Source organism: Ranitomeya variabilis, chromosome 2 (genome assembly GCF_051348905.1).
Source record: "Ranitomeya variabilis isolate aRanVar5 chromosome 2, aRanVar5.hap1, whole genome shotgun sequence".
NCBI lineage: Eukaryota > Metazoa > Chordata > Amphibia > Anura > Dendrobatidae > Ranitomeya > Ranitomeya variabilis.
Genome location: NC_135233.1, coordinates 544,417,038 through 544,444,753, shown reverse-complemented (window position 1 = coordinate 544,444,753; position 27,716 = coordinate 544,417,038). Strand labels below are relative to the sequence as shown.

Genomic DNA, 27,716 nt, shown 5'->3' with positions numbered 1-27,716 from the left:
ATACTTTATGAGAGCCTGAAGGTTGAAGCTCAGACAAGGAAACCTGGAGGAGAACACCAAGGAGGAGGAGAACACCAAGGAGCGGCAGACACCGTTACTAGGCCCCAACCCAGGTAGCAGGGCAACTGCAGTGTTACATTTAAAAATACTTAATGAGAGCCTGAAGGTTGAAGCTCAGATAAGGAAACCAGGAGGAGAACACCAAGGAGGAGGAGAACACCAAGGAGCGGCAGACACCGTTACTAGGCCCCAACCCAGGTAGCAGGGCAACTGCAGTGTTACATTTAAAAATACTTTATGAGAGCCTGAAGGTTGAAGCTCAGACAAGGAAACCAGGAGGAGAACACCAAGGAGCGGCAGACACCGTTACTAGGCCCCAACCAAAGTAGTAGGGCAACTGCAGTGTGACATTAAAAAATACTCAATGAGAGCCTGAAGGTTGAAGCTCAGCTTTTTCAGTGGAGGACAACACCAGGGAGCGGCAGACACCGTTACTAAGCCCCAACCCAGGTAGCAGGGCAACTGCAGTGTTACATTTAAAAATATTTTATGAGAGCCTGAAGGTTGAAGCTCAGACAAGGAAACCAGGAGGAGAACACCAAGGAGCGGCAGACACCGTTACTAGGCCCCAACCAAAGTAGTAGGGCAACTGCAGTGTGACATTAAAAAATACTCAATGAGAGCCTGAAGGTTGAAGCTCAGCTTTTTCAGTGGAGGACAACACCAGGGAGCGGCAGACACCGTTACTAGGCCCCAACCCAGGTAGCAGGGCAACTGCAGTGTTACATTTAAAAATACTTTATGAGAGCCTGAAGGTTGAAGCTCAGACAAGGAAACCAGGAGGAGAACACCAAGGAGCGGCAGACACCGTTACTAGGCCCCAACCAAAGTAGTAGGGCAACTGCAGTGTGACATTAAAAAATACTCAATGAGAGCCTGAAGGTTGAAGCTCAGCTTTTTCAGTGGAGGACAACACCAGGGAGCGGCAGACACCGTTACTAGGCCCCAACCCAGGTAGCAGGGCAACTGCAGTGTTACATTTAAAAATACTTTATGAGAGCCTGAAGGTTGAAGCTCAGACAAGGAAACCAGGAGGAGAACACCAAGGAGCGGCAGACACCGTTACTAGGCCCCAACCAAAGTAGTAGGGCAACTGCAGTGTGACATTAAAAAATACTCAATGAGAGCCTGAAGGTTGAAGCTCAGCTTTTTCAGTGGAGGACAACACCAGGGAGCGGCAGACACCGTTACTAGGCCCCAACCCAGGTAGCAGGGCAACTGCAGTGTTACATTTAAAAATACTTAATGAGAGCCTGAAGGTTGAAGCTCAGACAAGGAAACCAGGAGGAGAACACCAAGGAGGAGGAGAACACCAAGGAGCGGCAGACACCGTTACTAGGCCCCAACCCAGGTAGCAGGGCAACTGCAGTGTTACATTTAAAAATACTTTATGAGAGCCTGAAGGTTGAAGCTCAGACAAGGAAACCAGGAGGAGAACACCAAGGAGTGGCAGACACCGTTACTAGGCCCCAACCAAAGTAGTAGGGCAACTGCAGTGTGACATTAAAAAATACTCAATGAGAGCCTGAAGGTTGAAGCTCAGCTTTTTCAGTGGAGGACAACACCAGGGAGCGGCAGACACCGTTACTAGGCCCCAACCAAAGTAGTAGGGCAACTGCAGTGTGACATTAAAAAATACTCAATGAGAGCCTGAAGGTTGAAGCTCAGACAAGGAAACCAGGAGGAGAACACCAAGGAGGAGGAGAACACCAAGGAGCGGCAGACACCGTTACTAGGCCCCAACCCAGGTAGCAGGGCAACTGCAGTGTTACATTTAAAAATACTTAATGAGAGCCTGAAGGTTGAAGCTCAGACAAGGAAACCAGGAGGAGAACACCAAGGAGCGACAGACACCGTTACTAGGCCCCAACCAAAGTAGTAGGGCAACTGCAGTGTGACATTAAAAAATACTCAATGAGAGCCTGAAGGTTGAAGCTCAGCTTTTTCAGTGGAGGACAACACCAGGGAGCGGCAGACACCGTTACTAGGCCCCAACCCAGGTAGCAGGGCAACTGCAGTGTTACATTTAAAAATACTTTATGAGAGCCTGAAGGTTGAAGCTCAGACAAGGAAACCAGGAGGAGAACACCAAGGAGCGGCAGACACCGTTACTAGGCCCCAACCAAAGTAGTAGGGCAACTGCAGTGTGACATTAAAAAATACTCAATGAGAGCCTGAAGGTTGAAGCTCAGCTTTTTCAGTGGAGGACAACACCAGGGAGCGTCAGACACCGTTACTAGGCCCCAACCAAAGTAGTAGGGCAACTGCAGTGTGACATTAAAAAATACTCAATGAGAGCCTGAAGGTTGAAGCTCAGCTTTTTCAGTGGAGGACAACACCAGGGAGTGGCAGACACCGTTACTAGGCCCCAACCCAGGTAGCAGGGCAACTGCAGTGTTACATTTAAAAATACTTAATGAGAGCCTGTAGGTTGAAGCTCAGACAAGGAAACCAGGAGGAGAACAACAAGGAGGAGGAGAACACCAAGGAGCGGCAGACACCGTTACTAGGCCCCAACCCAGGTAGCAGGGCAACTGCAGTGTTACATTTAAAAATACTTAATGAGAGCCTGAAGGTTGAAGCTCAGACAAGGAAACCAGGAGGAGAACACCAAGGAGCGACAGACACCGTTACTAGGCCCCAACCAAAGTAGTAGGGCAACTGCAGTGTGACATTAAAAAATACTCAATGAGAGCCTGAAGGTTGAAGCTCAGCTTTTTCAGTGGAGGACAACACCAGGGAGCGGCAGACACCGTTACTAGGCCCCAACCCAGGTAGCAGGGCAACTGCAGTGTTACATTTAAAAATACTTTATGAGAGCCTGAAGGTTGAAGCTCAGACAAGGAAACCAGGAGGAGAACACCAAGGAGCGGCAGACACCGTTACTAGGCCCCAACCAAAGTAGTAGGGCAACTGCAGTGTGACATTAAAAAATACTCAATGAGAGCCTGAAGGTTGAAGCTCAGCTTTTTCAGTGGAGGACAACACCAGGGAGCGGCAGACACCGTTACTAGGCCCCAACCCTGGTAGCAGGGCAACTGCAGTGTTACATTTAAAAATACTTTATGAGAGCCTGAAGGTTGAAGCTCAGACAAGGAAACCAGGAGGAGAACACCAAGGAGCGGAAGACACCGTTACTAGGCCCCAACCAAAGTAGTAGGGCAACTGCAGTGTGACATTAAAAAATACTCAATGAGAGCCTGAAGGTTGAAGCTCAGCTTTTTCAGTGGAGGACAACACCAGGGAGCGTCAGACACCGTTACTAGGCCCCAACCAAAGTAGTAGGGCAACTGCAGTGTGACATTAAAAAATACTCAATGAGAGCCTGAAGGTTGAAGCTCAGCTTTTTCAGTGGAGGACAACACCAGGGAGTGGCAGACACCGTTACTAGTCCCCAACCCAGGTAGCAGGGCAACTGCAGTGTTACATTTAAAAATACTTAATGAAAGCCTGAAGGTTGAAGCTCAGACAAGGAAACCAGGAGGAGAACACCAAGGAGGAGGAGAACACCAAGGAGCGGCAGACACCGTTACTAGGCCCCAACCCAGGTAGCAGGGCAACTGCAGTGTTACATTTAAAAATACTTAATGAGAGCCTGAAGGTTGAAGCTCAGACAAGGAAACCAGGTGGAGAACACCAAGGAGCGACAGACACCGTTACTAGGCCCCAACCAAAGTAGTAGGGCAACTGCAGCGTGACATTAAAAAATACTCAATGAGAGCCTGAAGGTTGAAGCTCAGCTTTTTCAGTGGAGGACAACACCAGGGAGCGGCAGACACCGTTACTAGGCCCCAACCCAGGTAGCAGGGCAACTGCAGTGTTACATTTAAAAATACTTTATGAGAGCCTGAAGGTTGAAGCTCAGACAAGGAAACCAGGAGGAGAAACCCAAGGAGCGGCAGACACCGTTACTAGGCCCCAACCAAAGTAGTAGGGCAACTGCAGTGTGACATTAAAAAATACTCAATGAGAGCCTGAAGGTTGAAGCTCAGCTTTTTCAGTGGAGGACAACACCAGGGAGCGGCAGACACCGTTACTAGGCCCCAACCCAGGTAGCAGGGCAACTGCAGTGTTACATTTAAAAATACTACTTTGGTTGGGGCCTAGTAACGGTGTCTGCCGCTCCTTGGTGTTCTCCTCCTGGTTTCCTTGTCTGAGCTTCAACCTTCAGGCTCTCATAAAGTATTTGATTAGTAAATCCAGTAATAAAGTAAAAAAAAAAAAAAAAAAAATATTACAATTGACAAATTAAAAAAAACACAAAAGTTTAACTCACCTCCACTTTTCCCCATTAAAATTTTAAAAAATATATATATATATAGAAAATACACAAATTTGCCTGTTCTGTCAAAATATAAAATAAATTAATCCGATCAGTAAACCACCACCAAAATAAGATTGAAATGCCAGATTTTCTTTTTTTTTACCCCAAAGTGTTATAATTAAAAATGTCTGCTCAGGTTGCAAAAAATAAGCCATCACATAGCTCCATATCTCAAATATTGAGAATGTTACAGGTCTCTTAAAATGGCGACAAACATTTTTTTTTTCTTACAAATTTGCGATTTTTCTTTCACTACTTACAGTAAATTAAAAAACAATATGTTAGGGGTCGAGTTCCCGCCTCTGCACAGGGGGAATCTCAGGCCATCTCTGCTGCGGTCTCCCACTGTTCTCCTGCCGCAGTGGAGCCTGCTCAGCAGAGACATGAGTCCCAGCGTCTCGCTCAGTCTGACTCTGTACAAAGGGTTACTGCTGCTTTTCCAGCTTCTGCCATTGAAGCCAGTGCTGGGCAGCGGCGAGCAGACGCTTCTCGGACTAAGTCCTGCTTTTCTCATTCTGAGCATGCCCAGAGTAAGATCTCTCAGTGGAGATCGAGGGTCACATGTTCAGATACTGCAGCTAAATCCATTGGTCCTCCAGGAAGGTCCTAAAGGTGCTCAGGCTCTGTAGCAGCCTCTCATTGGTCCTTCTAGGAAGGTCCTGTACTTGCTGCAGCTATTTAAGGCTCTCATGACCGCACAGCCATGCGCTAGTATTGAATCAGTTATGTTCATGCGCCAGTGTGGTCACATTTATGTGTGTTCAGGGACTCGGCTGAAATAAGCCCCTAGAATGCCGGCACCTCCGGCGAGGAGATTGTGTGCGTGGATTTAGGGCCCCGGCTGAAATAAGCCCCTAGAATACCGGCTCCTCTGGTGAGGAGATTGTATGTTTGTGTTGCCACACACTGCCATCAGCTCGGCAGTCGCTGGATACTCCTGTGAGGTCAACAGGGTTCCGTGTTTCTTATTTGCCAAAGTCTCAGCTGCTGACTCGGGGCGTCCTCAGGCGCAGGCTCAAAAGCCACCGAAGGTCAGAGTGAGACCTGGCACAGCGTCTCTGTGAAGTAACAGAGTTTGCTTCTACCGCCATAAAGGGCCACCATTTGCCAGCAACAGGTTCTCTCCTGCACTGTGGACCCCGGGCTGCGAACGCACCAAATAACATCTCTCAATTAACTCGGTGCGTTCCTCCAGCCCTAACAGAATACTAGCACCAGGGTCTGGCTAGTAAATGGCGGACATACAGCAGTCCTTGGGGTACATCCAGCAGCTGGAGGGTAGGTTGGCGGCTCTCGAGAGCACAACCTCAGCTGTGGATGTTACCGCAGTTCCTGTACAGGCTGCTAGCGTGGCTGCAGCAACCCTGTCCACTGCCACCCTTGTTCCGACATTATCTCGCCTCCCGCTGCCAGAAAAATTTTCTGGAGATAGTAAATCTTGTAGGGGTTTCATGAGTCAGTGCTCTATATACCTCGAGCTCCTGGCTGCACGCTTTCCCACAGAGCGGGCAAAGGTGGGATTTATTGTGTCTCTCTTGTCGGACAGGGCGCTGGAATGGGCTACGCTGCTGTGGGAGCGTGGCGATCATGTGGTGCAGAGTGCTCCGTTGTTCCTGAGCACTTTGAAACAGACAAGACACGGCGCTCCAACTGCTGGCATTGACTCAGGGTTCGTCCTTGGTCAGCCATTTTGCCATCCACTTCCGTACCCTAGCATCTGAGCTGGAGTGGTCGGATAAAGCCCTTATCCCCATATTTTGGAGGGGGCTGGCTGACCACGTGAAGGACGCTCTGGCCACTAGGGAGATTCCTGCCACACTGGAGGAGTTAATAGCTGTCTCCACTCGTATTGACCTCCGTTTTAACGAGCGGAGGTTAGAGCGAACCCAGTGTAGGCAGAGGTTTCGGCTGGCTCTCACCTTCGCCAAACCTCTGGAATCTCCGGTCCTGGTCCCTGAGTCACATGAGGCCATGGAAGTGTCACGAGCGGGATCTAAGTCCTGGACCGCTTGTGCCCTCAAGGTCTGTTATGTTTGCCAGCAGTCAGGACATCTTGCCACCAGATGTTCCGAGCGGTCGAGGAAACGTCAGCGTCTAGTGGTAGTAGGTGGAAGTACACTAGACACGGCGACGTTTGCCTCCAAATTGTCCTTTAAGGGGACAATTACTATAGGCTCATCCACCCACTCGGTGGAGCTCTGCGTGGATTCTGGGGTGGAGGGCAATTTTATGTCTCCTGCCTTCGCCCAACATCACGCAATACCCCTGGTGATGCTAGCTCAGCCAGTGACGGTACGAGTGGTGAATGGGTCGACACTGCCCTCACAGATAACACACCAGACCATCCCTTTTACTCTGTCCATGTCGCCATCCCATCAGGAGATTATATCTCTGCTCGTCATTCATGAAGGAATTGATGAGGTCCTGTTGGGGATTCCTTGGCTACGGTACCACTCTCCTCATATCGAGTTGTCCTCAGGCAGAATTCTGGGATGGGGTGAATCTGGTGTCAGAGGGAATGCGTTCACGTTGCTACTACTGAGGTACCCGCAGATCTATCCTCTCTCCGCAAGCAATATTGGCCCTATGCGGACGTGTTCTCCAAAAAGGCGGCGGAGACCCTTCCGCCCCTATGACTGTCCTATTGATCTCTTGCCTGGTGCTGAGCCTCCCCGGGGTCGAGTCTATCCGTTAACTCTCCCGGAGACGGAGGCAATGTCTCAGTACATTGAAGAGAATCTGGCAAGAGGGTTCATCAGGAAGTCAGTGTCACCTGCAGGGGCTGGGTTCTTCTTCGTACAGAAGAAGAACGGGGAACTACATCCATGCATAGATTACAGGGGTCTTAACACCATCACTGTTAAGAATAAGTATCCTCTGCCCCTGATATCGGAGCTCTTTGATAGGCTTTGGGGAGCAAAGGTATTCACAAAATTAGATCTGCAGGGTGCTTACTGGAAGACGGCTTTTAACACCAGGGATGGGCACTATGAATATCTGGTGATGCCCTTCGGGCTCTGTAATGCCCCAGCCGTTTTCCAAGACTTTGTTAACGATATCTTCCGGGATATGCTCTCCACCTCGGTCGTAGTCTATCTGGATGATATTCTCATCTACTCTCCAGATATTGACTCCCACCGGAGAGATGTTGGCAGAGTCTTCGACCTCTTACGGGCAAATTCCCTCTATGCAAAGTTGGAGAAGTGTATGTTTGAGCAGGAGTCTTTACCTTTCCTGGGTTTATCATCTCCGCCCAGGGATTGGCTATGGATCCTGCCAAACTACAGGCTGTGATGGACTGGCAAGAACCCCATTCTCTTAAAGTGGTGCAGCGCTTTATGGGGTTCATTAATTACTATCGCCAGTTCATTCCCCACTTCTCCACTTTGGTAGCTCCCTTGGTAGCCCTCACCAAGAAGGGAGCAAATCCCAAATTGTGGTCTGAAGAGGTCTCCAATGCCTTCTCTTCTACTAAGTCACATTTTGCTAGCGCTCCCATCCTACATCGCCCCGATGTAGATAAGCCATTTATCATGGAGGTGGATGCCTCATCCGTTGGTGCTGGAGCAGTCCTTTTCCAAAAGGATGCTCAAGGTCGGAAGCATCCTTGCTTCTTCTTCTCCAAGACCTTCACACCAGCAGAGAGGAATTATTCCATCGGGGACAGGGAGTTGCTAACCATGAAGTTGGCTTTCTATGAGTGGAGACATCTCTTGGAGGGGGCTCGCTTTCCCTTTCAAGTAATCACAGACCACAAGAATTTGGTTTATTTACAGACCGCCCAGCGGCTAAATTCTCGCCAGGCCAGATGGTCCTTGTTCTTCTCTTGGTTTCATTTCACCCTCCATTTGCTTTCCGGGCAGAAGAACATTCGTGCCGACGCTCTCTCTCGCTCCGTGGTATCATCTGAGGAGGAAGAGGAGCCTCGGCTTATTGTCCCTTCCGAGAGCCTGAGAACTGTGGCCCCAGTTTTGCTAGAGTCTGTGCCTCCGGGCAAGACTTTTGTACCATCCAGTTTGCATCCGGAGGTTCTCTCTTGGGCTCACTCATCTAGGGTGGGTGGACATTTCGGGACCAAAAGGACATCTGAGTTACTGGCGAGGACATATTGGTGGCCTCATATGGTCCGTGACATCGCAGATTATGTTCTGGCATGTGTCTCCTGCGCCAAGAACAAGTCTCCTTGTCAATGGCCAGCTGGGTTGCTTCACCCTCTGCCGGTGGCAGATAGGTCCTGGGAGATGGTCGGGATGGTTTTTGTGGTGGGCTTACCCAAGTCTCGTAGCTGCACCATTATTTGGTTGATCACCGACCATTTTTCCAAAATGGTGCACTTGGTGCCTCTTCCACGGCTACCTTCTGCATGGGCTCTGGCGGCGTTGTTTATCAAACACATATTTCGCCTACACGGTATGCCGGGCAAAATTGTCAGTGACCGGGGTCCCCAGTTTGCGTCTCGATTCTGGAGAGAGCTTTGTCATCTACTCAGCATTGAGTTGAATCTGTCCTCAGCATATCATCCCGAGACGAATGGGTTGGTAGAGAGGGCCAACCAGACCCTGGTCACATATCTGCGACATTTTGTCTCTGCCAGGCAGGATGACTGGGCACCCTTGCTACCATGGGCGGAGTTTGCACTTAACAACGCTGTAGCCGACTCCACCGGTCAAACTCCTTTCCTCCTTAATTACGGCCAGCATCCGCGGGTTCCTGTGCCTATGCCCGTGTCTTCTGCTGACTCCAGGGTGGCAGACTGGGCAGTGGAGGCACGGGACATTTGGGACCGTACTCAGGATGCCATCCGGGCCTCCAAGGAGAGAATGAGGTCCTCCGCCGATGCACATCGGCGCCCTGCTCCGACCTTTGCTCCTGGCAACTTAGTGTGGCTCTCCGCCAGTAACATCAGGCAGCGTGTTGAGTCCACTAAGTTTGCACCTCGCTACTTGGGTCCCTTCAAGGTCCTCGAACAGGTTAACCCTGTGGTCTACCGTCTGGCCCTTCCTCCACGCCTAGGTATCACCGACACCTTTCATGTGTCCCTCCTTAAGGTTTTCTGAGTCATCTGCTGGGACATCGGGGTTGTCTACGGATGATTACGAGGTGAACGCTATTTTGGGGTGCAAGGTGGTACGTGGCAAAAAATTTTATTTGGTGGACTGGAAGGGTTATGGTCCTGAGAGCCTGATGAGCACATTCAGGCTCCGCAGCTCATTGCTGCCTTCAAGCATAGCGAGGCCCAAGGAGGGGGGGCATGTTAGGGGTTGAGTTCCCGCCTCTGCACAGGGGGAATCTCGGGCCATCTCTGCTGCAGTCTCCCATTCTTCTCCTGCCGCAGTGGAGCCTGCTCAGCAGAGACGTCAGTCCCAGCATCTCGCTCAGTCTGACTTTGTACAAATGGTTACTGCTGCTTTTCCAGCTTCTGCCATTGAAGCCAGTGCTGGGCAGCGGCGAGCTGGCGCTTCTGGGACTAAGTCCTGCTTTTCTCATTCTGAGCATGCCCAGAGTAAGATCTCTCAGTGGAGATTGAGGGTCACATGTTCAGATACTGCAGCTAAATCCATTGGTCCTCCAGGAAGGTCCTGAAGGTGCTCAGGCTCTGTAGCAGCCTCTCATTAGTCCTCCTAGGAAGGTCCTGTACTTGCTGCAGCTATTTAAGGCTCTCATGACCGCACGGCCATGCGCTAGTATTGAATCAGTTATGTGCATGCGCCAGTGTGGTCACATTTATGTGTGTTCAGGGACTCGGCTGAAATAAGCCCCTAGAATGCCGGCACCTCCGGCGAGGAGATTGTGTGCGTGGATTTAGGGCCCCGGCTGAAATAAGCCCCTAGAATACCGGCTCCTCCGGTGAGGAGATTGTATATTTGTGTTGCCACACACTGCCATCAGCTCGGCAGTCGCTGGATACTCCTGTGAAGTCAACAGGGTTCTGCGTTTCTTATTTGCCAAAGTCTCAGCTGCTGACTCAGGGCGTCCTCAGGCACGGGCTCAAAAGCCACCGAGGGTCAGAGTGAGACCTGGCACAGCGTCTCTGTGAAGTAACAGAGTTCGCTTCTACTGCCATAAAGGGCCGCCATTTGCTAGCAGCAGGTCCTCTCCTGTACGGTGGACCCCGGGCTGCGAACGCACCAAATAACATCTCTCAATTAACTCGGTGCGTTCCGCCAGCCCTAACACTATATATGTTTGGTATCTACATACTCGTACTGACCTGGATAATCATATTGCCGGATCAGTTTTTCCAAATATTGAACATTGTAAATAAAAAAAAGACAAAGAAAAAATTGTGGATTTTCACTTTTTTTTGCAATTTCAACACACTTGGAATTTCTTGCTTTCCAGTGCATCACATGATAAAATGAATAATGTAAAACAATAGTACATCTCGTCCTGCGACTATGTTTATGAAAAAATAAAAAAGTTATGGCTCTTGGAAGAAGGGGAGGGAAAACAGAAAATTGCAAGATCATGAAGGGGTTAAAGCACAATTCCAATGTTTATTTGTTTTTATATCAGAACTAGAGTGATGCCACAAATGTAAATTCCCTGACTGTAGTCTTATACTCACCAGTTTCCGTCTTAATCTCTTCCTAGTGCCACTCCGGTCCTGATCCTTCATCTTGTGTCAACAATTTTTAACTGACCGGAAATCAGAGTGGTGGTTTAAACTCCATCCTATCTACCAAACAAAGGTACAGTACTGCTCACCATTATTGGCACTCTCAATTTTTTTTCTAAACTGTACAATATCTTCAGAAATAAATGGAAATGTACCATAGTTCTATCCTTAGGATTTTTTTAAATTAGTGGTTGAAAGTAATACAACAATAAAACATTGTTTTTCCACTTACGTGTTGCAAACCCCTTAATGACAGCCAATACGTGTTTCAACTGACCTGAGATATAAGAGAATAGCTTCCCCATACAGGTGACAATCCAGTATCTGTTGTCTGTCCACTATAGCTGACAACTTGCTGCATCAGCCACAATCAGTGTTTGCACTGTCCAACTCTGTTTAACCCCTTAGATGCTGCTGTCAATAGTGACTACATCATTATAAATGGTTAACAGAGTGTGGGGGCTTCCTCTTTATCCCAGTTGGTGCCCTCAGATCTTGATTTTGTGGTCCCAATGTTTGCCATGGCAATTCAAGACCAAATAGCGGCCTTAGAGTCTGACGGCTGTTGTAACCTGTTCAGAAGTTAGAGACATTTAGGTGGTAAAAATGCACATTTTCATTCCTATCATGCCACTTTGCATTAATTCCTGTAAAGCATCTGAAGAGTTAATAAACTACCTGACTGCAGTTTTCAATATGTCTGGGGGTGCTGTTTTTAAAATGGTATCACGTTTGGGGGTTTCCCAATATATGGGACCCCTAAAGTCACTTCAAACATGGATAAGTCCCTAAAAAAATAAATTTTGTAAATTTCCTTGAAAAAATGAAAAATTGCTGCTACATTTTTAATCCTCCTAAAATGCTAACAAAATAAAAGAACATTTTACAAATGATGCTGATGTAAAGCAGACATGTGGAAAATGTTATTTATTAATGGTTTGCTGTGGTATGGCCATCTGGATTAAAGGGATAATCATTCAAAGCTTGAAAATTGCTAATTTTTTAACATTTTTCTCACATTTTTGATATTTTTTATAAATAAACATAAAACATATTGACCTAAATTTACCATTATCATAAAGGATAATGTGTCACGAAAAAACAATATCAAAATTACTGGGATTTGTTGAAGCGTTGCAGAGTTATTACCACGTAAAGTGACACTGGTCAGATTTTAAAAATTTGGCTCCGTCACTAACTTAAAGAAGAAGCAGAATAAACAGCATGTGCAGCAATAAAGGCACCCCTCAATAATACTTGGCTGCACACCCTTTAGCATTTGATGAGAGCCTCCAAACATTTCTAGTAGCCATCTATAAGCTTCTTGCACTTATCAACTTGCATTTTCTCCCACTCTTCCTTTGCAGTTTGTTCAAGCTCTTTAATGTTTGCAGGGTTCTTTTTCCAATGATCAAAGACCAGAACAATGTTATAGGGTCTTAGTCGGAGAAAAAAATAGAGCTAAAAAGAATACCCTTAAAAATAACTTTTGTTAGTATGTATATATAACACACAACCTATCTTCCCTAGACCCTTCTTATTTGTTATTGATTAGTGCAAAACCCTATTTTTTGTCTCCTGTATCCCAGTGTGTATTCCCTCTGGGATAACTTGTATCAGACCCTCAAAAACTCCTTTTTACTATTAAAGAGATTTTTTTTGAATTTTTTATATATACATAGTAATAAAAGTTATTTTTTAAGGGGTTTCTTTTTCACTCTGGTTTTTCCGCTTTCTTTTTTCCAATGGCAGATTTCAGCTTACCCCAAAGATTTTCAATGGAATAGAGTTCAGGACTCATTGCTGGCGATTTTAAAGCAGTCATTTTTTTTCAACTATTCCTGTGTACTTTTGAATGTGTGCTTTGGGCTATGGTCTTGCTGGAGGACCTATGATTTTTGACTCAAACCAAGTTTTCTTACACTGGGTAGGACATTTTGAAATAAAATCTCTTGATAATTCTCTGATTTCATGATTCCTGTGATACGGTCAAGGCCTCCAGTACCAGAAGCAGGAAAGCAACCCTACAAAATTATGGGTCCTCCACCATGCTTAAATGTTGGTAGGGTGTTCTTTTCCTTATAAGTTGAATTGTAAACAAACTGTTGCTTTGCATTGCCAAAAAACTCTATTTCTGTTTTATCTATCCACAGATGTGGTTTGTCAAGGTACTCTTTGACAAAGATCAGTCATTCCTTTTTATGTCTTTTCTTCAGCAATGGTTTCTTTCTTGGCCTTCGCCCATAAAGCTCTGCTTGGTTTAGTGTCCGGCATATGGTACTTATTGAAACCATAACCCAAGACTGTTCTATGTTGGCCTTCAGGTCCATAGATGGCGCGAATGGTGCAAAAAAACTCCACGTCAAACAACCATTGAAGACATCTCTTGTCAATTCTCCTCTTTCCCCCCACGTCCAGGGAGGTTCTTAGCAGTTTCTTGCTTCGCAAACTTCTTTATAACATTGTGCACTGTTGAAACTGGGATACCAAAGTCTTTGGAGATGGCCTTATACCCTTTGAAAGCCTTGTGTTTGCTAATAATGGCAGTTCTAATGTCCTCAGACAGCTCCTTTGTCTTCACCATTGTGCCAAAGAAACAGGGCCTACCATGTGGCTTTTTAAAACACTGAAGTCATTCATTGGATAATTCATGTCACATGAGCACCGACAATTAATCACAGGTGATTCTCATTTGTGATTTACCACAGGTGAGTTAAATTATGTTTCCATACTAATTTAATGTAAAGTGTGCCAATTCCAGTGTCAGACCAAGTTTTGGGGTTTTCTGTTTTTCCCTCCCATTGTTTCTTGTTTTAAATTAATTAATACAATTTGCTCTTTTGTATTTAACATGAAAGCTCTATAGAAAAAAAATTTCACTTGATTCATTTTTTTCAGAAGAAATTTCACATTATGTACTTAAACTTCAAGGGTACCAATAATGATGAGCAGGACTGTACTTGTCTTGGTCTGTGAGATTATACTTCATTCTGCCTCATGATTTTAGCAGTGCACCAGAAAATCCCATCACATGTCTACAATGCAAAGATCACAACTCTGATTCTTCTGCTATTATTCAGAACCACTTTGAAGAGGAGTGACAATAAAAAAGGAAATTGGAAGACAACGAGAATCATTATATTGATAAAAGGTCGTTTCTCTTAACATCTTGGTTATCGTCTGTAACACAGAATGAACAGAAGAACAGAATAGGCACACTCCCCCAATTATGTGCAGTCTTGAAAGATTCAGGACAGTCATTCACATATGATCATCCACATGAGTATTTCAGAATGTGCTTTCTATTGACAGTACAACACGGTATGAGGAACAAGAGATGCATCCTTTACATCCCAACCTGCAGTTTCTTTAAGACAACATATATAGAGAATTATGGCAGACAGGGGCGCAGAGGTGTATCTAGGGTTTCTGGCACCCAGGGCAAGAATTCATTTTGGCGCCCCCCCCCCCCCCCCCAACCAAGGACATATGCGATTTTCACACTTAGTCATGTACCGACAAGCTCCTCTCCCTAATGCTCTCAATGATCAGTGAAAAACAGAGAAGCAGGAAGAGAAGCTCGTTGTCACAGGACCATAAGTATGAAAATCGCATATGAGTGAAGTGTCCATGTGACGACTACTGGAACCTGCAGAGCTGAATCCTGACATCGCAAACTTCTGAATTCTCACAATAAATGCACTGCACACTTTTAGGATTCTCCCTTGCCGGTGGACAGTCATGTCAGCACAAGCATGTGATTTCTATACTTCTGACCACATTCCGACTAGACGTGCCCGGCCTCGCTCAGTTCATTATCATTGAGTGAGGCCACACATACTGTATCTAGTCAGCATGTGACCGCATGTATGTAAATCACCAGCACGAGAGAATCCTGACAGTGTGCAGTGCGCACTGTGAGAACTCAGAAGTCTGCAGTCACAAAGAATTACTGCAGACTCAATACAAACCTGGACATCCCCTTTAATGCTCCTAACATGAATAAATCATTGCCCTCTCCCGTCAGCCCCATCATTGCCCTCTCCTCCCCCTACACACACACCATTTACTTTTCTGAACATTCCCCTGCAGCGCACCACACACACACACACACACACACACTCCTCTCTCCTCTCCTCGTGCTTTGCCGCAGCATCTCCATCGCCTTCCTCTGACACAGCTGGCCGCTGAATGATAATGTCATCCAGCGGTGCATCTGTATGAGAGGAAATGCGGGCAGGAAGACAGATCGCTGCAGCTCCGCTTCTATTTTGTCTTGTAGGCAGCGGAGCTGCAGGGATTTCTCCCTGCCCGCAGCAGCCACCATGTACGGGCCCTTCTCCATCTCAGCACATGTTGGGAGCCAGCGCTCTGCAGCTTCTCTGTGCCGGCTGTCAGCTTGACAGTCGGCATAGAGAACAGCTGACTCCCAGACCAGGGGCGGCAGAATGCAGCCGCCGGTGGAGACACTGTGGACCGCCACATTAGGTGGCCCGAATGCGCCCCCCTGCCGGCTGCGCCCGGGGCACATGCCCCAGCTGCCCCCCGTAGATACGCCGCTGCAGGGGCAGACACAGACAGCTTGGGGCCCCTGTGCAGGAAATGTGTCTGGGCCTCCCTCCTTTTAAGGCGACAAAGCTATATATATATATATATATATATATATATATATACACACACGTACATACATACTAAGGGACTGTGCTATACCTAAGTGAGTACACTACTGTATATACTAAAGGACTGTGTTAGACATAATAATCAATAATAACGTCTTCCTCCACCTCCCAGTTCCTAAATCCATTATAAATCCCCTTTCCTTCCATCCCAATCCCCCACCCCCCTCATTGTCCTCCTCCCCCCGCATCCCATTATTGCCCTCTCCCCCACCCCCATTATTGCCAATTCACCACCTCTATCATTTCCTCCTCCCCCACCACCCTTATCATTGCCCTCTCAGTAAACCCAATCATTGCCTTCCGCCCCATCACCCCCATCATTGCCCTCTCCTCCACCTACACACAGCACCATTCATCTCTCTGCACACACAAACTCTCCTCACCTCACCTCTGCTCACGGTATCGTGAAGCTCCACCATCGCCGGCAGCTTCCTGTCTCGCACAGCCGCTGCGCTGAATGATGATGTCATTCAGCCGCTGCTGTGTGAGACAGGAAGCGCGGGCAGTAAGCAGGATGGATCCATTCCCTGCAGCTCTGCTTCGCTGCCATTTTCTCCTGCAGGCCGCGGAGCTGCAAGGCTTGCTCCCTGCCCACCGCACATGAGGGCAATCTGGCCAGGGGCCCCCCGGAGCCTCGGGGCCAGATAAACTGGCCAGATTGGCCTCAATATTAGCCGCCCTGCAGGCAGGGCCGGTTTTAGGCAAAGTTTAAAATGGGGCCCCAAATGCTAACATGCACATCACACAGAAGCATTTCGGTTGTATTTACATGCGCTGCATTCAGGCCACTAAATGAGTGTGATCAACAATATTGAAGTAGTTCACCGCTTGTTTCCCGGCCTCTTTTCACCATCTGAGAAAGAATGATGGGGACAGAATGATCACTAATAGATCAGTAACAGATCACCATACAGGATCATGTTATTGTAATAGTATGTGGATCGCCCCCAGGCGCAGGGCAGTGGGGTACTTGGTACCGGGTCCCTCTGTCTCGGTTCTGGGGATGTCATGGTGGCCCGACCCGGTCCGTGGCCCTGCTAAGGAGCGGCCAATTAAAGGATGTAGTTTGTCAAGTGTTTGTGACACCACCTGTGGTGTTCGGTCAGGATGACCGACGCTGCTTAGGGGTCCGCTGGGGTGATGTTATGGCAGCTAGATGGAATACCCTCCCACAGGTGAAGTATGTCCCCAGGGCTTCCCAGTAAGGTAGATGACAATGGTGTAGGTCGCAGTAAATAACGAGGACACAGGGTTGCAGTCTCTTTACCTTTTACTGTAGACTTCAGCATCCACAATCCAGAGCACTGCTAACAGGGCTGGCTGAATCCGGCCGGTCCGAAGGCACATCCAGAGTTCCCTTTGCAGGTGGAAATCAGTAGCCTTCCTACTAGCGCCTGTGTGTTGTAGTACTTCCCTGGTGAGCACCACGGGATAGTCCTCACAACTGTCATGTATGTTTCTGATATTCTCTCTCCGTCCCCCAGATGGTATGGATAGGATGACCCGTATGACGGGGTAGGCCTGGAGCTATTTTATAGGGACCCTAGAGACACCCCTCTCCCACAATTTGCCTCCGTTGTCTTCATTAGGTTAAAGGTTGGGCAGCCAACTTGGAATTAACTGTCCTGCCGTTGTTTGAAGTAATGCGTAGAGCCTATTACTCCCTCGGTGTTCCGGCCACCAGCTACGCGCCTCAGAAGGATGTTGCCGATCTTAAGGCAGGACTCCTCCTGGTGTTATCTCCTTGTGCTGTGATCTCGTTTCTCACTTCTCCACAATATACTTCGCTTCTTGTCCTTTCTTAGGATGCTGCCGCAATGAGGTGCAGGCGCAGCTCCGTAACGTTCTATCTCTTGCTAAGTCTCTAGCAGGATCCCACCCCTGACAGGGACTTCTGTCTGCAGCTCCGATGTTCCTCCTTCTCCCTCTGTCTGCCTGACAGGTCTTCTCTGGGTCAAACCCAGGTAGCTTTCTCCCTAACTTCCTATCCAACCCCCAGTTTTACCCGAATGCGAGGAGTGGCCTAATAGATAGAACCTTTTGCTCCCCCTGGTGGCCGGAGTGTGAAGTGTAGTGTGTGACTGTGATACCTGGTCAGGTGAACTCCTTTAGTACCATCAGACGTACCATCACTCCCCCTGGTGGGAGAGCGACATTACTGCAACGACCAGGACTCTGGGGTGCTGCATATGCAGGTACTGAGTATGTCACCACGGAACAGACAGACCAACAGTTGAGGAGTTTAATAACAGGAATCAGGTTCTCCTCGCAGGGAGGAAGCAATGGAAAATAACTAGCAATAAAACAGTGCAAAAATATGGGAGTGAAACAATGTAACCGAAGTAAGCAAGATTTCTTGAGAAAAGAACACTTATCAGTCTGATGAGGACTTGCTTGAAGGGTCGTCTTCCCCAACGTAGGCGCCGAGAAACAGCGGCACTTGTCATCCCTCTGTTGTCCGTGGGCTGAGTAGTCTCTAGGAGCCTGCTGCCTGGGGTTTAGGGAGTTAATGTGGTATGCACAGGCTCTGAGTCTTTAGCTTTTACAGCACAGCCAGGAATCAGGGGCTCTGCACTGTTAAGTCTCTGTACCAGGAATCAGGGGCTCTGCACTGTTAAGTCTCTGTACCAGGAATCAGGGGCTCTGCACTGTTAAGTCACTGTACCAGGAATCACGGTCTCTGTACTGATACCACGGGGAACAGGGGGTCGAAGTCTCTGCAGGGCCAATGTCTCTACACGGGTCTCAAAGCGCCCCTCTCCAGTCACAGCAGAGTCCGCTTTCATGTACTCACAAGATGCAGTCTTTCTGGGCAGTCTCCCTGTATTTGTCCTCAGACCGGGAGCTCTCTCTCTACCGGAGCACAGCTGTACCCTGCTCTGACCGCTGCTCACACTGCTCTGTCCCCTGCGCGCGTGCCTTTCCCGCTCTCTGCCCGCTTCCTTCCTGTCCCAGTCTCTAAGTCTGCCCCTTAGGGAACCTGCAGCACAGCTCAATGGTTCCAGGCACAGAGCCGAGAAGGTAACCGCCCCACAGACTCTTCTTGTGTTTTACCTCCTTACATTATCAGCAGCACATCTACAGTTTACACCGGTGATGTGCTGCTAAGAACAATGATTTCTGTTTTGGCATAAACAATCCAATCACTCAATGAATATGCAGCATTTTGTTGTTTAGTATAATACACCCCATAGTCCTCCATATATTATAATGTGCACCACAGTCCTCAATATTGTAAAATTCACACCCCATAGTCCTCCATATAATATAATATACCCCATAGTCCTCCATATAGTATAATACACTCCTCAGTCCTCCATATAGTATTATACACTTCCCATAGTCCTCCACATAGTACTCATATATTAAAATACACTGCTCGGTCCTCCACATAGTATAATACACTCCTCATAGTGCTCCATATAGTATAATGCACTGCCATAGTCATCCATGTAGTACAATTCACTTCCCATAGTATAATGCACGGTCCATAGTCCTCTATATTGTAAAATGCACACCCCATAGTCCTCCATATAATATAATATGCCCCATAGTCCTCCATATAATATAATATGCCCCACAGTCCTTCATATATTAAAATACACTGCTCAGTCCTCCACATAGTATAATACACTCCTCATAGTGCTCCATATAGTATAATGGACTGCCATCATCATCCGTGTCATACAATTCACTTCCCATAATATAATGCACCCCATAGTTCTTCATATAGTATAGTCCTCGATACAGTATAATGCAGCCCACATATGGTATAATGCAGCCACCCCATAGAGCATAATGTAACCACCCCACAGAGTATAATGTAACCCCCCATAGAATATAATGCAGCCCCCCTCATATAGTATAATGTAGCCCCCTCATAGAGTATGATGCAATCACCCCTCATAGAATATAAATATAATGTAGCCCCGAATAGAATAGAATACAGCCCACCTCCCATAGAATATAATGTAGCCCCATCAAAGAGTATGATGCAATCCTCCCTCATAAAATCTAATACAGCCCCCATAGAATATAAAACATCCCACCTCACCATAGTAAATAATGTAGCCCTCCATAGAATATAATGCAGCCGCCATAGTATATAACAGCCTCCCCCATAGAATATAATGTACCCCCATAGTATAACACAGCCTCCCCCATAGAATATAATGTACCCCCATAGTATATAACACAGCCTCCCTCATAGAATATAATGTACTCCCATAGTATATAACACAGCAACATAGTATATAACACAGCCTCCCCCATAGAATATAATATACCCCCAATAGTATATCACAGCCTCCCCCATAGAATATAATATACCCCCCAATAGTATATAACACAGCCACATAGTATATAACACAGCCCCCCAAAGAATATAATACACCCCCATAGCATAAAGCACAGCTGGCATAGTATATAGCACAGCCCGCCATAGAATATAATATACCCCCATAGAATAGAATATACCCCCTAGTATATAGCACAGCCTGCGTAGTATACAGCACAGCCCACTTAGTATATAACACAGCCCACGTAGCATATAGCACAGCCATGTAGTATATAGAACAGCCATGTAGTATACAGCACAGCCCACATAGTATATAACACAGCCCACGTAGCATATAGCACAGCCATGTAGTATACAACACAGCCCACGTAGTATATAGCACAGTCCACGTAGTATATAGAACAGCCATGTAGTATATAACACAGCCCACATAGTAAATAGCACAGCCCACGTAGTATATAGAACAGCCATGTAGTATACAGCACAGCCCACATAGTATATAGAACAGCCATGTAGTATATAGCACAGCCCATGTAGTATATAACACAGCCCATATAGTATATAGAACAGACCACTGTTGTGATCCGCTTTTTGGCTCCCCTGGTGGTGGCTGGTGGTACTGGAGACTTGTGTGTGCTTTTCTGCCTCAGCTCACCTGCTTCCATCAGTTTTGGGAGTTCCCTATTTAGCCTTGCTCTCCAGTCACTTCCTTGCCGGTCATCATTGTAACCTGAGTCATTCAGTTGCATGTTCCTGCTACTAGTCTGCTGATCAGCTAAGTGGACTCTTGTCCTTATTGTTTTGTTTTTCTTGTCCAGTTTACAGTTTTGTCATTTCCTGTTACTGGAAGCTCTTGTGGACTGAAATTGCCACTCCTGTGTCATGAGTTGACACAGGAGTCTTAAAGTAATTTCAGGATGGGTTTTTTGAAAGGGTTTTTCAGCTGACCGTGAAGTCCTCTTTTGTATCCTTCCTCTATCTAGTAAGTGGACCTCGCTTTGCTAAATCTACCTTCATACTGTGTATGTCTTTTCCTCTGAACTCACCGTTAATATACGTGGGGGCTACTATCATCTTTGGGGAATTTCTCTAGAGGTAAGCCAGGTCTGTTCCTTCCTCTTCCAGGCGTAGCTAGTTCTCCGGCTGGCGCATGGCATCTAGGCAGCCGTAGGAATGCTTCCTGGCTACTGTTAGTTGTGTGGTAGATTTAGGTCACGGTCAGCTTGAGTTTCCATCACCCGAGAGCTAGTCTGTTATTTTTGTGTTTCTGATGTTCCCATGCCATTGGGGAATCATGACAGTATGACCGGCCGCTGTTAAAGTAATTGGCAGAAGAAAGGAGAGTAAAAGAAGTCTGTAGATTTTTTTTTTTTCCTCTCATGTTTGCTACTTAGTTGGCTCAGTTGTATTTCTGCTCTATTTACAGCCTTGCCTTTCTCTCCTTCTAATCCTTGAATGGCTCTGATCTCTCCGGTTTAAGGATGGACCCTCAGAGTTTGGCTGCAGGTTTAAATAATCTTGCTACGAAGGTTCAGAATTTACAAGATTATGTTATACGTACTCCTATTTCTGAACCTAAGATTCCTACACCAGAGGTATTTTCCGGAGATAGATCTCGGTTTCTGAATTTCAAATGTAATTGTAAATTATTCCTTTCTCTCAGACCTCACTCCTCTGGAGATCCTGTTCAGCAGGTTAAGATTGTGATTTCTTTGCTGCGAGGTGACCCTCAAAATTGGGCATTTTCATTGACACCAGGGGATCCTGCGTTGCTCAATGTGGATGCGTTTTTTCTGGCTTTAGGGTTGCTGTATGAGGAACCTAATTTGGAGATTCAAGCTGAAGAAGCTGTAATAGCCCTGTCTCAAGGGCAAGATGAAGCTGAGATATACTGCCAAAAATTTCATAAATGGTCTGTGCTTACTCAGTGGAATGAGTGTGCCCTAGCGGCAAATTTCAGAGAGGGCCTTTCTGATGCCGTTAAGGATGTCATGGTGGGGTTTCCTACGCCCACAGGTCTGAATGAGTCCATGACAATGGCGATTCAGATTGATCGGCGTTTGCGGGAGCGCAAACCCGTGCACCATTTGGCGGTATCTTCTGAAGGGATGCCAGAGAAAATGCAATGTGACAGAATTCTGTCAAGAAGCGAGCGGCAGAATTATAGGCGCAAAAATGGCTTGTGCTTCTACTGTGGTGATTCCGCGCATGTTATATCAGCATGCTCTAAACGTACTAGGAAGGTTGACAAGTCTGTTTCTATTGGCACTTTACAGTCTAAATTTCTTCTGTCTGTAACTCTGATTTGTTCATTATCAGTTATTACCGTGGATGCCTATGTGGACTCTGGCGCCGCTCTGAGTCTCATGGATTGGTCCTTCGCCAAGCGCTGTGAGTTTGATTTGGAGCCTCTGGAAGTTCCTATACCTCTGAAGGGTATTGATTCTACACCTCTGGCTTGTAATAGACCACAGTTCTGGACGCAAGTGACTATGCGTATGACTCCAGACCATCAGGAGATGATTCGCTTCCTCGTGTTGTATAATTTACATGATGTTTTAGTGCTTGGATTACCATGGTTACAATCTCATAACCCAGTACTGGACTGGAAAACTATGTCTGTGTTAAGCTGGGGATGTCGGGGGGCTCATGGGGACATACCTTTGGTTCCTATCTCGTCATCTATTCCCTCTGAGATTCCTGCATTTTTGTCGGATTTTGGGGATATTTTTGAAGAGCCTAAAATTGGTTCTCTCCCTCCCCACAGAGAGTGTGATTGCGCCATAGATCTGATTCCAGGCAGTAAATTTCCAAAGGGTCGTTTGTTTAACCTATCTGTACCTGAGCATGCTGCCATGCGAGAATATGTTAAGGAGTCCCTGGAAAAGGGACATATTCGTCCTTCTTCATCACCTTTAGGAGCTGGGTTTTTCTTTGTCTCTAAAAAGGATGGCTCGCTGAGGCCTTGTATTGATTATCGACTCCTGAATAAAACTACTGTCAAATATCAGTATCCGTTGCCGCTGCTTACTGATTTATTTGCTCGCATAAGGGGGGCTAAGTGGTTCTCCAAGATTGATCTCCGTGGGGCGTATAATTTGGTGCGAATTAAGCAAGGGGATGAGTGGAAAACCGCATTTAATACGCCTGAGGGCCACTTTGAGTATTTAGTAATGCCTTTCGGCCTTTCTAATGCGCCTTCAGTTTTTCAGTCCTTTATGCATGATATTTTCCGTGAATATCTGGATAAATTTATGATTGTGTATTTGGACGATATTTTGATTTTTTCTGAGGACTGGGAGTCTCATGTTCAGCAGGTCAGGAGGGTTTTTCAGGTCTTGCGGGAGAATTCTCTGTGTGTAAAGGGTTCTAAGTGTGTTTTTGGGGTTCAAAAGATTTCCTTTTTGGGGTACATTTTTTCCCCTTCTTCTGTTGAGATGGACCCTGTCAAGGTTCGGGCTATTTGTGACTGGACGCAGCCTACTTCTCTAAAGGGTCTTCAGAAGTTCTTGGGCTTTGCTAATTTTTATCGTCGATTTATAACTGGTTTTTCTGGTGTTGCTAAGCCTCTTACGGATTTGACTAAGAAGGGTGCTGATGTTGCCAATTGGTCCTCTGCTGCTGTGGAGGCCTTTCGGGAACTTAAGCGCCGCTTTTCGTCTGCCCCTGTGTTGCGCCAGCCCGATGTCTCTCTCCCCTTTCAGGTTGAGGTCGATGCTTCCGAGATCGGAGCGGGGGCGGTTTTGTCGCAGAAAAGTTCCGATTGCTCAGTGATGAGACCTTGTGCGTTCTTTTCTCGAAAATTTTCTGCCGCCGAAAGAAATTATGATGTCGGTAATCGGGAGCTTTTGGCCATGAAGTGGGCATTTGAGGAGTGGCGTCATTGGCTTGAGGGTGCTAGACATCAGGTGGTGGTTTTGACTGATCACAAGAATCTGATTTATCTTGAGTCTGCCAGGCGCCTGAATCCTAGACAGGTGCGCTGGTCGTTGTTTTTCTCTCGGTTTAATTTTGTGGTCTCATATCTACCAGGTTCTAAGAATGTGAAGGCGGATGCCCTTTCTAGGAGTTTTGAGCCTGATTCCCCTGGTGATTCGGAACCTACAGGTATCCTTAAGGATGGGGTGATATTATCCGCTATTTCCCCAGATCTGCGACGTGCTTTGCAAGAGTTTCAGGCGGATAGACCTGATCGCTGTCCACCTGGTAGACTGTTTGTTCCTGATGATTGGACCAGTAGAGTCATCTCGGAGGTTCATTCTTCTACGCTGGCGGGTCATCCTGGAATTTTTGGTACCAGGGATTTGGTGGCTAGATCCTTCTGGTGGCCATCTCTGTCTCGTGATGTGCGTGTTTTTGTGCAGTCTTGTGATGTGTGTGCTCGGGCCAAGCCTTGTTGTTCTAGGGCTAGCGGGTTGTTGTTGCCCTTGCCTATTCCGAAGAGGCCTTGGACGCACATCTCGATGGACTTTATTTCTGATCTTCCTGTCTCTCAGAGGATGTCTGTTATCTGGGTGGTGTGTGACCGTTTTTCTAAGATGGTTCATTTGGTGCCATTGCCGAAGTTGCCTTCCTCGTCTGAGTTGGTTCCTTTGTTTTTTCAAAATGTGGTTCACTTGCATGGTATTCCTGAAAATATCGTTTCTGATAGGGGTACCCAGTTCGTTTCTAGATTTTGGCGGGCATTCTGTGCCAGGTTGGGCATTGATTTGTCTTTTTCGTCTGCCTTCCATCCTCAGACTAATGGCCAGACGGAGCGAACTAATCAAACTTTGGAGACGTATTTGAGGTGTTTTGTGTCTGCGGATCAGGATGATTGGGTTGCCTTTTTGCCGTTGGCGGAGTTTGCTCTTAATAATCGGGCCAGTTCTGCCACTTTGGTTTCCCCTTTCTTTTGCAATTCGGGGTTTCATCCCCGTTTTTCTTCTGGTCAGGTGGAGTCTTCGGATTGTCCTGGAGTAGATGCTGTGGTGGATCGGTTGTATCGGATTTGGGAACAAGTGGTGGACAATTTGAATTTGTCCCAGGAGAGGACTCAGCGGTTTGCTAACCGCCAGCGTCGGGTTGGTCCTCGCCTTCGTGTTGGGGACTTGGTGTGGTTGTCTTCCCGTTTTGTCCCAATGAGGGTTTCTTTTCCTAAATTTAAGCCTCGGTTCATCGGTCCCTATAGGATTTTGGAGATTATTAACCCTGTTTCCTTTCGTTTGGACCTTCCGGCATCTTTCGCTATCCATAATGTGTTCCATCGGTCGTTGTTGCGGAGATACGAGGTGCCGGTGGTTCCTTCTGCTGGGCCTCCTGCTCCTGTGCTGGTTGAGGGTGAATTGGAGTACGTTATAGAGAAGATCTTGGACTCCTGTATTTCCAGGCGGAGACTCCAGTACCTGGTTAAATGGAAGGGCTATGGTCAGGAAGATAATTCTTGGGTAACTGCCTCTGATGTTCATGCCTCGGATTTGGTTCGTGCCTTTCATAGGGCTCATCCAGGTCGCCCTGGCGGTTCTTGTGAGGGTTCGGTGCCCCCTCCTTAAGGGGGGGGTACTGTTGTGATCCGCTTTTTGGCTCCCCTGGTGGTGGCTGGTGGTACTGGAGACTTGTGTGTGCTTTTCTGCCTCAGCTCACCTGCTTCCATCAGTTTTGGGAGTTCCCTATTTAGCCTTGCTCTCCAGTCACTTCCTTGCCGGTCATCATTGTAACCTGAGTCATTCAGTTGCATGTTCCTGCTACTAGTCTGCTGATCAGCTAAGTGGACTCTTGTCCTTATTGTTTTGTTTTTCTTGTCTAGTTTACAGTTTTGTCATTTCCTGTTACTGGAAGCTCTTGTGGACTGAAATTGCCACTCCTGTGTCATGAGTTGACACAGGAGTCTTAAAGTAATTTCAGGATGGGTTTTTTGAAAGGGTTTTTCAGCTGACCGTGAAGTCCTCTTTTGTATCCTTCCTCTATCTAGTAAGTGGACCTCGCTTTGCTAAATCTACCTTCATACTGTGTATGTCTTTTCCTCTGAACTCACCGTTAATATACGTGGGGGCTACTATCATCTTTGGGGAATTTCTCTAGAGGTAAGCCAGGTCTGTTCCTTCCTCTTCCAGGCGTAGCTAGTTCTCCGGCTGGCGCATGGCATCTAGGCAGCCGTAGGAATGCTTCCTGGCTACTGTTAGTTGTGTGGTAGATTTAGGTCACGGTCAGCTTGAGTTTCCATCACCCGAGAGCTAGTCTGTTATTTTTGTGTTTCTGATGTTCCCATGCCATTGGGGAATCATGACAGACCACGTAGTATACAGCACAGCCCACGTAGTATATAGAACAGCCATGTAGTATATAGCACAGCCCACGTAGTATATAGCACAGCCACATAGTATATAACACAGCCCACATAGTATATAGCACAGCCCATGTAGTGTATAGCACAGCCCACGTAGTTTATAGAACAGCCCACATAGTATATAGAACAGCCATGTAGTATACAGCACAGCCCATGTAGCATATAGCACAGCCTTCATCTCTCCCCCCCAGAATGGCCCCACAGTCCAGTACTCACTGTTATAGTATAAAAAAACTCACCTCTCCTCGTGCCTGCGCTGCTCCCAGCTCCTGTCTCAACGGCTGCTGCTGCACTGCCTGGTACACAGTGAGTGCGCGATGACATCATCGCGCACCCGGCATTGTCAGAGGCAGAGCGGGGAATGATGGGACAGGGAGCATCATCTGATGCTCTCTCCTCCATTATTGCTTTGAACTGTACCGGCAGATGTAGTTCAATGCAGTGGGGAAGTCGGCTCTGGAGGCAGGCGGGTCCCCCTGCCTCTCAGGGGCCCCATAGCGGCTGCATGATTTGCCGCTAGCTGTGGGCCCCTGGGGAGCAGGGGCCCTAGGCAGCTGCCTGCCCCTAACGCCAACCCTGCCTGCAGGGACCCCCCAGAGCCTCCGGGCCCCGATGCAGCTGCACCGGTTGAACCGGCGTAATGTCCGCCCATGATGGCAGAATGTAACTCCCTGTGACAACTCATAATGTCCTGTAGCTTCCATTACCACTGATACGCTGATGACACTCAGATCTACCTTTCTCGCCCAGATGTCACCTCTTTGCTGTTCAGAATCCCGGAGTGTCTGTCAGCCATATCCTTCTTATTCTCCTCTTTCTTCCTAAAGTTCAATCTTTCCTCCATCTCACTTAACTTCCCTACCCGATTTATCTATCACAATTAATGACACCATGCACTCTGCAATACCGGAAGTCCACTGCCTCGTAGTAACCCAAGCTCGCGCCACCTGCTGCTGCCTCCAACTGAAAAATATTTCCAGAATCTGCCCTTTCCTCAACCCAGAATCTACTAAAATATTAGTGCATGCCTCATCATCTCCCACCTCGACTACTGCAATATAATCCTCTGTGGCCTGCCTGCTAACACTCTCGCACCTCTCCAGTCCATCCTTAACTCTGCTGCCCGACTAATCCACCTCTCCCCACACTAGTCCTCCACTTCTCCTCTCTGCAAATCCCTTAAATGACTCCCAATTCCCGAATGTATTCAGTTCTAACTGCTAACACTGACCTACAAAGCCGTCCATAATCTGTCTCCTCTGTATATCTCCGAACTAACCTCTTGATATCTTCAAACATGTAATCTCTGGTCCTCCCAAGACCTCCTTCTCTCTACCACACTCATTCATTCCTCAACCATTCACCTCCAAGACTTCTCCTGAGAAGTCCTTCTCCCACCTCTTCAAGAAAGC

The 27,716-nt window shown here is 47.2% G+C and overlaps 1 protein-coding gene across 6 annotated transcripts in view; it reads left to right on the top strand.

Annotated features, from left to right (window-relative positions):
• SMPD3 (sphingomyelin phosphodiesterase 3) overlaps window positions 1-27,716 on the top strand; it is a 567,374-nt gene that overhangs the window by 318,659 nt on the left and 220,999 nt on the right. For 3 of the 6 annotated variants that reach the window (XM_077288170.1, XM_077288172.1, XM_077288166.1), the window contains one exon: window positions 10,979-11,076. The exons of 2 other annotated variants lie outside the window; for them this stretch is intronic. The gene's annotated coding sequence lies outside the window, so the exon portion shown is untranslated. Of the gene's footprint in view, window positions 1-10,978; window positions 11,077-13,156; window positions 13,712-27,716 lie in introns of all 6 variants that reach the window. One more of the 6 variants, XM_077288167.1, reaches the window with a different exon arrangement.